General features: G+C 37.1%; 1 protein-coding gene across 1 annotated transcript in view; it reads right to left on the reverse strand.

Moving 5' to 3' along the window:
- Nucleotides 1–12,743, reverse strand: part of GRM3 (glutamate metabotropic receptor 3) — a 224,226-nt gene that overhangs the window by 102,784 nt on the left and 108,699 nt on the right. The window lies entirely within an intron of this gene.

Genomic DNA, 12,743 nt, shown 5'->3' on the forward strand with positions numbered 1-12,743 from the left:
AGATTCTGCCTCAACTGCTCTAACAAAAGGGTTGTGGAAAAAGCTGCTACTAGTTTCTAAATTGAATAAACTATAAACTCACTGTAGTCCTCACTTTACTTGACCTTAATTGAAATCTTGACTATTCCTACCTATTACAACTTCCTAGTTTCTGTTCTCATGCTTCATCTTGACAACATCTCAAATTCCATTGTTTAACACCTGCCTTCCCTCATCCTCCCTCTACCTCTTCCTGGGCCAACTCATCTATTTTCATAGTTTCAGCTACCACTTAAATGAGCTCCATACTTCTTAGGTCAACTGCCTGCTAAACAGCTTTTCCCATAAATCCGTCAGACACCTCAAAATCTATGTGGCTGTAAATGGATCTTCTCTGTTTCCAGGCTCTCAAGCCAGAAGTCTGCACCCAAGAGTCTTCTCCACTTAACCCACTGCTACCGTCTTTCAATTAGCCACTATGCCCTGCAGAATCTAACCACGTAGCATCTCCCAAAGCAACCACTTCTTCCTTATCCCCACTATGCTGAGCTCTTGTAATTTGTAGCAGGACCCTAGCAATAAATTCCTAGAGAGCTGCTACCACCTCACAAAGCACCGTTTTGAACATTAGAAAAGGATACCCCCTTTAAAAGTACACAATTTCTCAACTTATTATTGTATAACCTATACAACTATAGATGACGGGGCAAGTGTGATTGCTGGTGGCTGCCTCCCCTATCCAGAGTGAGGCAACTCCTCATTTTGTCCTCACATCTCAGGTAGTGCAATGAATGCTAGTGCTGGGGTGTACACAGTAGACTCTAGCTACTGTGAATTGAGCATCTTTTTACATTCTAGGCTAGAACACATGAATCTATTGAGAATCAGGCAAAGCCTTGCTGTGAGGATCATGTTTTTGACAGTAGTCTGGGATCTTTCTAGAGAGCTTTCCAAAACTCTGGTGTGGAACAGTCTAGTTGCATGCACGCATGAACCCCTGTACCTGCTGTTGAATTCTTTGACACTCAGCTTTCTAGCACTAGAACAAACACTTGGTCAGCACATTCACCCTGCTTGCTTACTTCTATCCCCCTAGATAAGATGAACTTATTATTTTCAGAGTCAAGTGAGAGATGTGACCACATCGGGCTCCTGGAGCATCCTTCTGACAGGTTGCAGCCACATGCCCTTGTGTGTGCAGTTGAGCATGCCTGTCTTCTCTTCAACTTTCACGCATGATTGTGTATTGGAAGGGTTTTATGAAGGAAGGGCTCTCCTAGCTAGTCCAAGACTCAATAAAGATGCCTGAAAGCCACGTCATCCATGTGCTCTCAGATAAATTAGCAAATGTTAGCAATTTGAATGATGTCTCATTGGGGAAGACCCTGTAAGGCACAATCTCAATTACTATTCAGAGTAGCCCATCTTCTGTCAATGTACACTGACTTTCCCTTGCCCACAGGTTTAAGAATTAACTCATTATAAATCTCTTCTCAGTGCTTTATGATCTTGTCCCTGGCTAGCTCTAAAGCCTTACTGCTCACCATGCTCATCTGCGTAGGCCTACCTTTGCCTTCAGATCTTAAGCTGCAGATATATTGAACTATGTGCACTCAGTAGGTGTTTAGGATGTTGATGACCCCTTGCTTTTGCTCATGTTGTTCCCTTTTGCCAAGAATGTCCTTCTATACCAATTTCTCCAGCAAACAGCCACTTATCATTCAAGACCCAACAGTTACTGCCAGGAAAGACCAAGTATTCTGTCTTATCTCCCTTCCCCAATCAAATTGTTGACTTCTGGCTTTATATTCCTGTTGTAGTTTGTTCAAGAAATGTTTTCTATGGCTATTTTGATTTATTTTTGTTTTCTTCTGTGCTCATTGGGAATTAATGAAATGGCACAGCATTTAGAATTTTTCAGGTGCCAAGGAAGAAAAAAACTCAATGAAACAAGCAAGACAGGAGCTAGTCCAGTATTTACTTCAACATTTTTGACATTTCTCCCTTTTCATATTAGCAGTGCCCTTTAAAACCCAGATTTCCACTTGCTTCCTGTTCCTTTCACATGCAGCGAATGATGGGCTGTTTTCCAGAGCCACACTGTCAGCTGGGGTATGTTTTGTCTGTTTGTTTAAGTGTGAATCTCAGCACTGATGGCAGCAGCCATTGGAATGCTCAGGATTAACTCAGAGCCTCCCTGAGAGATCTGCCACAGGGCAACAGAAAGTCTAATATTAATAATTTTTTTTAAAAGTTGATACTGTAGTAGAATTTTTTTGTTTCATATCAATTTCTGGTCTCTTTGATCTTTATGCGCAATTCCCTTTGAAGCAAAACTGCCATGGAAGGCAAAAGACATTGCGATCATTATCGCTAATGATAAAGATGCCGAAATTTCTCTATAAAATAATTGTTTTATGTGCTTAGTAAAAGAGAATAGCTAATTAAAAGAAGGCCATCAACACAGGCTTACCATGTATCTTTGCAAAAAGTGTAGACATCTTTTGAATGTAAAGAAAGTCTGGCTACTCAAAGAGTAAAGATTACCTTTTAGTCTATAGAAAGCTTAATTCTCTATTGGGAAAGGGCTCTTAGCCAGAAAAGACTTCAAATAAAACACTGCATTACACTGAAAGTAACAGTCTTTCATGTCCAAACGGGATCTTTGGCCTGTCCTTCAAATAGGGAAGGAACAGATTAATAGAGCCTGTCACCGAATTCATAAAGAGATAAAAATTGTATGAACAAAAATGATAAAGAAAGCAACAGTGTCTATCAGTCTACCTGTTTCACAGGTAAAGACTGTGTTTTATTTCTCTTTGTTTGTCTATGTTCTGGCATAGTGGAAGAATTCAATGAATGTTTCTTGAAGGAATAGAGACATGTTATCTATGTTTGCACATGACTCTTTACTATTTTATTTATGGCATGGGAAATGGGAATTAAATAAGAAAATGCATCATTTTTGCTTCATTACCTACCTGGTCACATCAGATGCTTTTCCCCTATTGCACTCTTTGATGGTAGGATCACCAACAGGTATACATATAATAATGACTTTGTATTACGCAAGAAAAAATACTGCCTTTGTACTTGAATATTGCAACTGAGATTGGCATCTAGGAAGCCAGGAGAGATGTAGACCTGAACTGACTTATATTTACTGCTTAAGTTTTTGGTCAGGAGAATACTAAATAAGGAACATGCACATTCTTCTATCTCAAAGCCTCAGAGATGCATTCACTTATGAAATATTTATTGAACACCTACTATGTGTGCACTAGGCTATGAGTTGGATACCCAGGATATATACTTTAGTTGTAAACAAATGAACATCATGCCTGCTGTCAAATAACATTCTCAATGCTTACATATTTTTATATAAAGAGTGATAGAAAAGTCAGGCTCTCTGTTTTTACCAACTATTTTCATCATTAGTGAAAATATTGAAAGTTTGTAGACCATTGGTTTCCTTCAACATAATTGTTAAGTGCTATACTCAAAAACTGATTTATTCATATTGCTTGTGTTATATAAATTTAAAAATTAGATATGCAGACCATAAAAATAAGTTGGCTGATGATAATGTCATGTAAAATAATTTTTCCTTATAGCTCTCTGACAGGGCATATCTAAGTAACATTTAATGTCTTCCTAGAGAATTACAAATCAAAAATCAATTAATGTTTAAATACACTATCTTTGTATTTTTATTTACTTTTTCTTTATACCAGACTTACAATGATTAATACTGTAGCACTATGCATGATTCAGAGACAATTAGCATTATTTAAAATGAAGCCCTAAGAAAGTAGAAAAAAAAAGTAACATTGAAAAATAGACAAACATGTTTAATTCAATGCCACTGTTATCTCTTTGTAACAGTTTATCGGATTGTGTGAAAGGGCACCAACCACCTCTTTTCAGGTTCTTTTCATTATAAATCACCAGCACATTCCTCAGATAAACAGGCTCCCTACTGTAGCCACATTCATATGCAGCTGGAGAATTGCATCTCTACAGTCAAAGTTCTCCATTCAGGGATGATGAGTGATGTGTCAACTATAAACAAGCATGTGTAACCCTCTCCGTAGGCAACCTGCTCACCAATGTTTTATTAATCGATGCATTAATAGAATCTCAGAGGTTTGCTGTGAATATAATCCCTGGAATATATGAACTCAAAGCATTTCTGTACTCTGCATATGCTAATATGTATTTTCGTCCACTCTTTGCTCGGGGACTTGGTGTTGGAAATGAAATGCACTTTTAGTCAATGTAAAAGTAGTTTACCCAGGGAAAGGAAAGGGTCTATCTGGGAGATAAAATGCCAGAAACCATACATACTCTTTCCCAGAAATAAATCCTTAAGTTACTGAAGGGTTTCGGAGAGTGCTCAAATCCTGCACACTCAATCAATCTGGAGCAAAGTTAGGGTTAGTCCCAGTGTGTGCAATTTGATTATGATTCTGTAATTTTTCAGCTGTCAGTATTATAGGCAATAAAAGGCATAACCCTTGCTCTTAGATTGCCATTTTCAGTTGGGTAAACAAACAGAAGCTGTAGCTATATTGGCATTTTTGGTAGGAGATATGCCATTGCATGACTGTAATTCTTTTACTAGAGAAAAAGGGTATTTTCCCCCACAAGTCTTAGGAAGCTATTATGAGTAGCTCATCATTTCAAACCCAATCATTTTTAGTGGATCTACCTTAAAATTTATTTTCCTTGTAGCCTTCCATGTTACTCCACTGTAAGGGGTTCCTTCATTTGCTAAATTCCCATATACTTTGTGCTATGTTTATCATGAGGATCATATTTTGTCTTGTGTTTTACTTGCAAAGTTTTTAAATTGAAAATTATTCTTACTTTCCTATTAGTTTGTAAACTACTATATATCAAGGACCATATTCTAGATATTGTTGTATGTTCCACAGTGCCTCAGACACAGTTGTCAAAAGTTGGTTAAATAATAAATTCCAAGTAGCATGCAAGTTTTAGAAAGATTGATAAGGAGATTGAAAACATAATTTGGAAATTTCATTCGGAGAACAAAGATCGCCAAAAAAATCTGTCATTTTCAAGATGCTACTATACTAGGTCAAAATTCAACTTCGGCCCTAAATAAATTTCACCCAAATATCTCTGATCTGACTTTGTGATGCTGAATTGTTGGTTGATTTTTTACAGGAAGAAAAACATAAATTAAAACTGGAAAATTTGAGAGCATTTAGAGAAAAAATAATTAGAATACATGTTATGGGTCTGAGAGGGATTCGGAGGAATGGAAAACAACACATCAAATGACAGGTTAAGTTCCTTCAAAGCATGAAGGACGGGGCAGAATAGAGGAGGCCAGACTTATGCACTAAGATTTAAAGTTAAGGAGAAGAGTTCTGCTTTCCTTCAAATTTTCTGAGTTTAAGGCTTTTTGAAATCCCACAACGTGTGTGAAATTTTAAACAACCAAAACTTTAGGTCAAATAGTGGGAATTAATTGATAAGACCCTCTTATATAAACCTATTTTATTAATAGATAAAATGAAAACACCCAAGAACCCCGAGTAACTATGATGAAGAGAGGGACATTGCCAGTTGGCATGTTGGAGCTGAGAAACGGATGGTGATGAAGCCAAAAGGAGAAGGGCCCACTTCACTATTTGACCTTGGACCAAAGAAACTAAGTAAGGTAAATTAAAAAAAAAAAAATCACATCTCCTATTCATCTCCTATTTTCTTTATCTTCTGAATTTAGAGGAAAATGATTTTTATGAGGTAGGCAAAGAGATTATGTTAAACTTTGGTGATTGCTGGTAATTTACTTCCCATCAATAGTATTCACTTGGTTGAGTGACTCAATATAGAATATATTGAAGATTTATTTGCTTCCCTTCAAAGTCAATCTTTATTTTCCTAAGCATCAAAGTGCACAGGATTTTCATGGTATTGTGTGTCTGTGTGTGCATGTGCACATTTGTGTGTTGCCATTTCAGCTGCTTTAGTATCCTCAAGTTCCTTACCCTCATTACAAAGCCTCTGAATTAGAGCCTCCCCAAATTCCCTGTGATCCAGCTTTGTCCTTTACCTCTTCAAAGCTGCAAAATCTAATAGAAGTTTCGGGTTTGTCACATAGAATGTAGAAACTGGGTTTGTCAAAAGCTTTCTTTTGACAAAGAAATGGTGAAGGGGTAGAAATGGAGGAATACCATTTTTAGGAGGATATTTTTACTGACTGGCAATATGACCCATCAAGTGGCTATTATTAATAATTTCCTAGATGTATGCAGTGCCTTTTTTATATAATTTCAGAGTATTCTGCATAGTGAATTAACTCTTCTATTTCCTGGTGAGAAAGAACTATATCATCTATTGCTAAGTAGAGAGTGAGAGAGGGACTGAGAGAGAGAGAAAGAGTAAAGCAAATTGCTCAAGATGGTAGTTGGTAGTAATAAATATAGAATTGGGATTTAGGAAGACTTTACCATTATTGGTCAGACAAATCTACAAAACAGAACACATGTCACACACATCTTTACCAAAATATCACTTTTATCATTCACATATTCCTGGTGACTATTCCTATGACATGGTCACTAGGAGAAGTCAGGTACAGATAATAGACTGTTACTGGATTTACCCTCCTGCTGAAAATAACTAGAAAATTGGAGAAAAAATATGAAGCAAACTATGATCTTTGAGAGAAAAAAAACACATGAGGGAAACCCCATGGTTACCCCATAGATTCCCCAGTATTCTGCACAGGGTACTTTCCTGCCATGGAGCAGTGGCAGTCTTTCTGACTTGAGGAGGCAGGGATTATTTAATAGAATTCTAAGCTGCTAAAGTGGTCGCTATTTGTGGGGCAGTGAGCTGCATGGAGTTGGTGGACAGATCTGAGTGGTTATCCACAGGGTGAGACTCAGTGAGGCCTGGCAGACATATCTGAAAGAGATTAGAGTTCCAGGCCAGCCAGAGTGCAGAGATCAAACTAGGCACTTTGTGCCTTTTTATTAAAACGTTAGAAAGACTGGCTCTATTCTATTAGTAAAGGCCAAGCTCTGGAATTAGGGGCATGTCACAGGACTAAGTATAAAACAGACCTTCCCTTATAAAGAAAGAAATTAAGTCTAACAAAAGTAAAATGATCCACCAGTATTTATTTACATGCCACTTAGGACAAAACTCAAACTCTTAAAGAAAGATGACATAATTCAGAATGCCTACATTCTATAATAACCAGCATACACGTATAAATTGCTTGACATATAAGAAAACAGAAAAACAGCACTCAGAGTAAAGAGAGAAAGCATTATTTGAAATAAGACCTGAAATGGTGCACATTTTGGAATTAACAGACAAGAACTTGGACTATTATAAATATGTTAGAAAACATAAGAAAATGAATGAATAGATGGGGAATCTCAGCAGAGAAGGGAAACTATAAAAATACTATATGGAGATTCTAGAACTCAGAAGTACAATATTAAAATAAAGATTTAGGAGGCAACAGATTGGAGAGGCAAAATAATAAACGTAAAAATGGGCCAAAAGAAATTATCCAATCCAATCACAGAGAAAAAGAGATGGAAAAGAAATTCAACAAGTCTTCAGTGTACAGTTGGACAATATTTAGTAGTCTAACACATGTAAATTTAATGTTTCAGAAGGAGAGAAGAAAGAATGAAAGAAAATACTTGAAGTAATGGCCAGAAAATCCCCCAAATTTGGTGATAAACATAAGATTACAAAACCAAGGAGCTCAGCAATTCTTAAGCAGGATAAATATAAATAAAAACATATGTAGTTAAATCATACCCAAACTGATAAAACCAAAGGTAAAGGAAAACCCTTGAAAACAATCAGAATAAAGCAGCACATATATGTAATGTGACCACAATATGAATGATAGCTGACTTATTATTGGAAAAAATAACAGCCATAAGTTAATGAAATGGCATCTTTGAAGTTCTGTGGAAAAATTGGTCAAGCATCACAGAATTCTCTATCCAGTTAAGCTACACTTTAAGAAGGTGAAATAAAGACTTTTTAAAGACAATTAGAACAGACATTTCATAATTAGTAGACTTACACAATCAGAAATGCTAGAGGAGGGCCGGGCGCGGTGGCTCATGTCTGTAATCCCAGCACTTTGGGAGGCCAAGGTGGGTGGATCACTTGAGGTCAGGAGTTCGAGACCAGCTTGGCCAACATGGTGAAACCCCGTCTTTACTAAAAAATACAAAAATTAGCTGGTGGTGGGCTACTTAGGAGGCCGAGGCAGGGGAATCACTTGAACACAGGAGGTGCAGGTTGCAGTGAGCCAAGATCGCGCCGTTGGACTCCAGTCCAGGGCCACAGAAGTGAAACTCCATCTCAAAAACCAAAAACAAACAAACAAACAAAAGAAATGCTACAGGAATTACTTCAAAGTAAGAGGAAACAACACCAGATGGAAAATCAAACCTATGAGAAGGAATGAAGTACCAAAATGGCCAATATGTGGGTTAATATAAAAGAAAATCTGTAAGTCTAGACATTAGATATTGTTAGCTTAATTTCATAAAAGCTATATTTGTCACAATTTTTTTTTTTAAAGTAAGAAAAGTTCCACTACCATTTTGTTTATTTTATGGTTTGATTTCACTTCTCTCTATGTACATATGTTTGCCTTCATCCTATATCCTGTTTTTGGAAACCCCCTTGGGCCTTCTAGAAACTTCTACTAAAAGAGCCATCCCCATAATTCAACAGCCATGTTTCTGAAAGTAGCATTTGAGAGAATATTTTTCTTTAACTTTATTGCTGCTAATAGATTTAGTCAAAGCTTAAACCTAGCTGGCACACACTGGTACAGCCATACCAGTTGTTAAAATATTTAAATGTTTCCTTCCAGTTGGTGAATAGCCAGTCCTACCAAGCCCTTTGAGCATTCCTCCACCTTCCTGGCTATTCTGGTCCCCTCTCTGGCATATCTCCACCTACCCTCTCCCATCCTTAGCCACCAAATTTCCTCATGACCCAGCAACTAAAGTGTTAGATTCTGGCACAGTAGGGTCTTTAGGTTCCACTTCCACGGTTATGATTACTGCCCATTCGGATAACTTGATAGTAGTTGTTATGCCTCTTGAATATCATCCCTGGATTGACTTGCTAAATAAGATGTTCAACACTTGGGAAAAGTTTCACTTTTAAGCAAAATCCCAATCAGCTAAAACAGAGTTGAATTTTCCCTTTTGGTCTGACAGATAAGCATCCCTCTTTTTTTTTTTTTTTTGTTCCTGGAAACCACACCACAGTTATTCTTTGGGAACCAATACATATGTTTCTAAAGTGAGGTGAATTCATTCCTGGCTTGATGGGTGGCTTGGCGACACACCTGATAAACAGAGTCAAGTGTCCCTGGCTATTGCAGTTGATTAAGGAATGAGCCTGTCACCAAATCATTGCCAAGAAGGATGATTTAAGAACATTTTTCAGAACTACCAGGAGAAAAACATCCTCTCTCTGGTAGAGTGGCTTAAAAGAATGCATGTAAGCTCTTGTAAGTATGGGAGCTGCTAGTGGCCATCTTACCACCATGAGACAAATGCCTGTCTGAGAATAAACACACAGAATTGCAGAGTCAAGGAATGTGAATATAGTGAGATCCGCACTGCTTAATCCAGCTAAAATTTCCCAGTAACATGAGATAATAAATTCCCTTTTTGTTTTGCTAAAGTCAGTTTGAAATTGGTTTTATATAACTTGCCATTAAAAGATTCCTAAATAACCTCTCTCTGTCTTTCCAATACCCTTCACATTAAAGATAATAAAATTTATTGGGCACCTACTATGTGCTAAAACTATGGTTAATGTTCTACATAGATTATTTTATTTAATCCCATAACTTTTATCCCATTTATACCCTTACACAGATGCCATCTCAGATGGCCACAGGCTTCATGATGGCTCCCACTGTGCTACTGTATTAATGACAGGTCTTTCCAGAAATACAATGACTCCAGAGTCATCTTTTCTTTATGCTATTATCAGGAGTCCCATCTTCTCAATTCTCTTACCACAATCAAGTCACCTGATATATTAAACCATCAGTTTTGGCACATTAATGCAAGTTAATTTGTTATCCACTTAGGGATGATCAAATTTTTGAATGGCCTAAAACACAGGGTTAAAACAATAAAGAGAGAAACATTTTTAATCATGGAATTTTCGATACCTTTGTGTACAGATGGTAAAGTATCAAGGCCTAATTGATGTTCTTCAAGTTATAGCACGTATGAACCCCATACTCAAATAGAAGTCAACTTGTACATATCAGATACTATGAGATTTCAGGCTTAGAATAATCCTGATCGCATCAGATAGACAATTAAATGCCATTGATAAGTTAAACCTGGCATAATGGAACTCTCCTATCATTTAAGTGACCTTAGAACATATGTTTTCAGTTCTGCCTAGCTGGAACACTTTGTGGACAATCATTAGTATGCTGTAGTTGGCTGGTATGATCTGTCAAAACCCAATTACACATATCTCTTCCCAAGTCTGTGTTCAGTGTCGCCATGCTGGCAGCTTAAAATTGGCCATGGTGAGAGCGTTTACATCACAGAAATCAGCAAACACTAAAAATCAGTCCCTCTATAAGTTCTCAAGGTTTGATTGTTAAATATTTACCAGCACACCACTGGTGGTAAATTTAACAATGCTCTTATAAAATCCATTCCTAGAAAATCAAATAGAAATAGCCTGGGAAAGCAATATGGTATAATGCCTTAGATCAGAGATTTTCTAACTGCAGATCAAATTTTCACAACCTATTCAAGTGTCATGATCCATATTAGCAAATTGCAATGAGCATTTTAAAAGGAAATAGAAGAGTTTAAAATATGATAAAAATATCAAAATATGAATATAAGGCATTTATGTAGAAAGGGTGAATATTATTTTCTAAAACATTTTGGTGTGTATGCATGTGTATATGAATATTTATTCTGGGTTACAATGTAAAATAATTTCTCACTGGGACATGTTAAAAAAACCTTTTGAAAGCCACTGTGTTAGGGTGTGGCCTCTTTAGTGAAATGTTTGAATCTACTTCATGACGTCAGCACATGGCCACCTCTTTGTGTCTCATTTTATATACATGTAAAATGAAGACAAGAATAATACCTATTTTGTGGTTTTTTAGGATTAAATGAAACAAAATATAACATTAGCTCCGTAACTGTCAGCTATTATTAAAATTGTTGGAGAGAGGATAATTTATCAATGACTCCAGTGAAATTGGGGGTGTTCTGTACTCTCCACGTGATCCCCATCAGCTAGCATTCTGCCTTTCTTCTCATTGAGGTGTAAGGTGATGTGTGATATTGGGGAACTGCTGGCTGTGCGGATGATACAAGGAGGGAATCAAAGTTCCAAGATGTCTAGTAAATTCTGGATTGTTCAGTGTTTATGGGTGCTAAATACCATAATATGCCAGGAGAAGATGGAAAGTCATCATCTCCTTCTCTGCAAAAAGACACATGTGCTCACACCTAGTTGATATATTCTGTTTCTCCAGAAAATGTTAGCATCCTTACTCCCTTGATCTTCTCCTGTTGTACTGAGTTTTGTTAGAAGGGGGCTGAGCACCTCTTATCCTGAATCAGTCTGGACTAGGACATTAACTGGCCCCTAATGTCAAAAGAAGAATATTTCCTAAAATTCTTATGTCCAAGTTGTTTCTGACTTTAATTTTCACTATCCCATCACATTAGAGGCCTTAGTTACAGAGGGTTTGGGTCCTTTATAACAATTATTAGTCTTTAAATTCCATGGCAACTACTGTGCCTGTGATAGTAAGTCTGGGCTGCCTTCTGCCCTCTTGTCCATGTCCTTCATGAGTTTCAGGGAATATTGACCCCTACTATCTTGTTGTACACATTCTAATGTAGGAAGCTCCCAACATGTAGCTGTTAACTTGAGACAGATTTTCAGTTAACAAGACTAAAGTATCTCTTGTATAACTTTCAACTTTTAAACTGGTTCTGATTTTACCTGTGCTTTAAAAAGACTAACACAAAGCCCTCATATAACACAGCTTCTAGGTTTGCTTTCCTTTCTTAGTGTTATACCCAAATTATGGCCATAAAATTATGGCATGCGTATGTTACACAAGGGCCCATTTCCCCGAGTAATAAAGGCAGAGCTAGGCATGAAAGAGTGCGTATTGCATGAATCCATTTATATAAAAGCCTAAACCATATCAAAGTTATCTTTGGTATTGTAAGGTCGGAGAGATTTTACTCTTGTGAATGTGAGGCGTTACTGACTTGTAGGAAGCCTGAGAGGGTTTCTTGAGTGCTGGTAAATTTGTGTTTCTTGATCCAGATTTTTGTTTCATGAGGTGTGTTCAGTTTGTGAAAAGTCATAAAGCTTCACAATTATGACAATACATATTTCTGTATGTATATTACACTTCAGTGAAAATTTAAAATGAAAAAAAAAACAGGACTGAAGTGAAAAAGAATGGCTAGTGTGGCTGTGCATTTTTAAAAAATGACAGTATATAGCAAATTGGTCACAGGGGTATTGACATGAATTTGCAACTGTGGGCTTACTAACAACACTAACTCTGATGAGAGAATCCTGCAATGCCTGGTGAGAAGTCCTAGTGGAAGATGAGATGCCGATCTCATCGCAAGTGAGTGATGGGCATACAGAGGCCTCCTTCTCATTATAATAGCAAGTCAGCCACTTTGTTATCCTTTCTGTACACAAGC

This window comes from Macaca mulatta, chromosome 3 (genome assembly GCF_049350105.2).
Source record: "Macaca mulatta isolate MMU2019108-1 chromosome 3, T2T-MMU8v2.0, whole genome shotgun sequence".
NCBI classification, from domain to species: Eukaryota; Metazoa; Chordata; class Mammalia; order Primates; family Cercopithecidae; genus Macaca; species Macaca mulatta.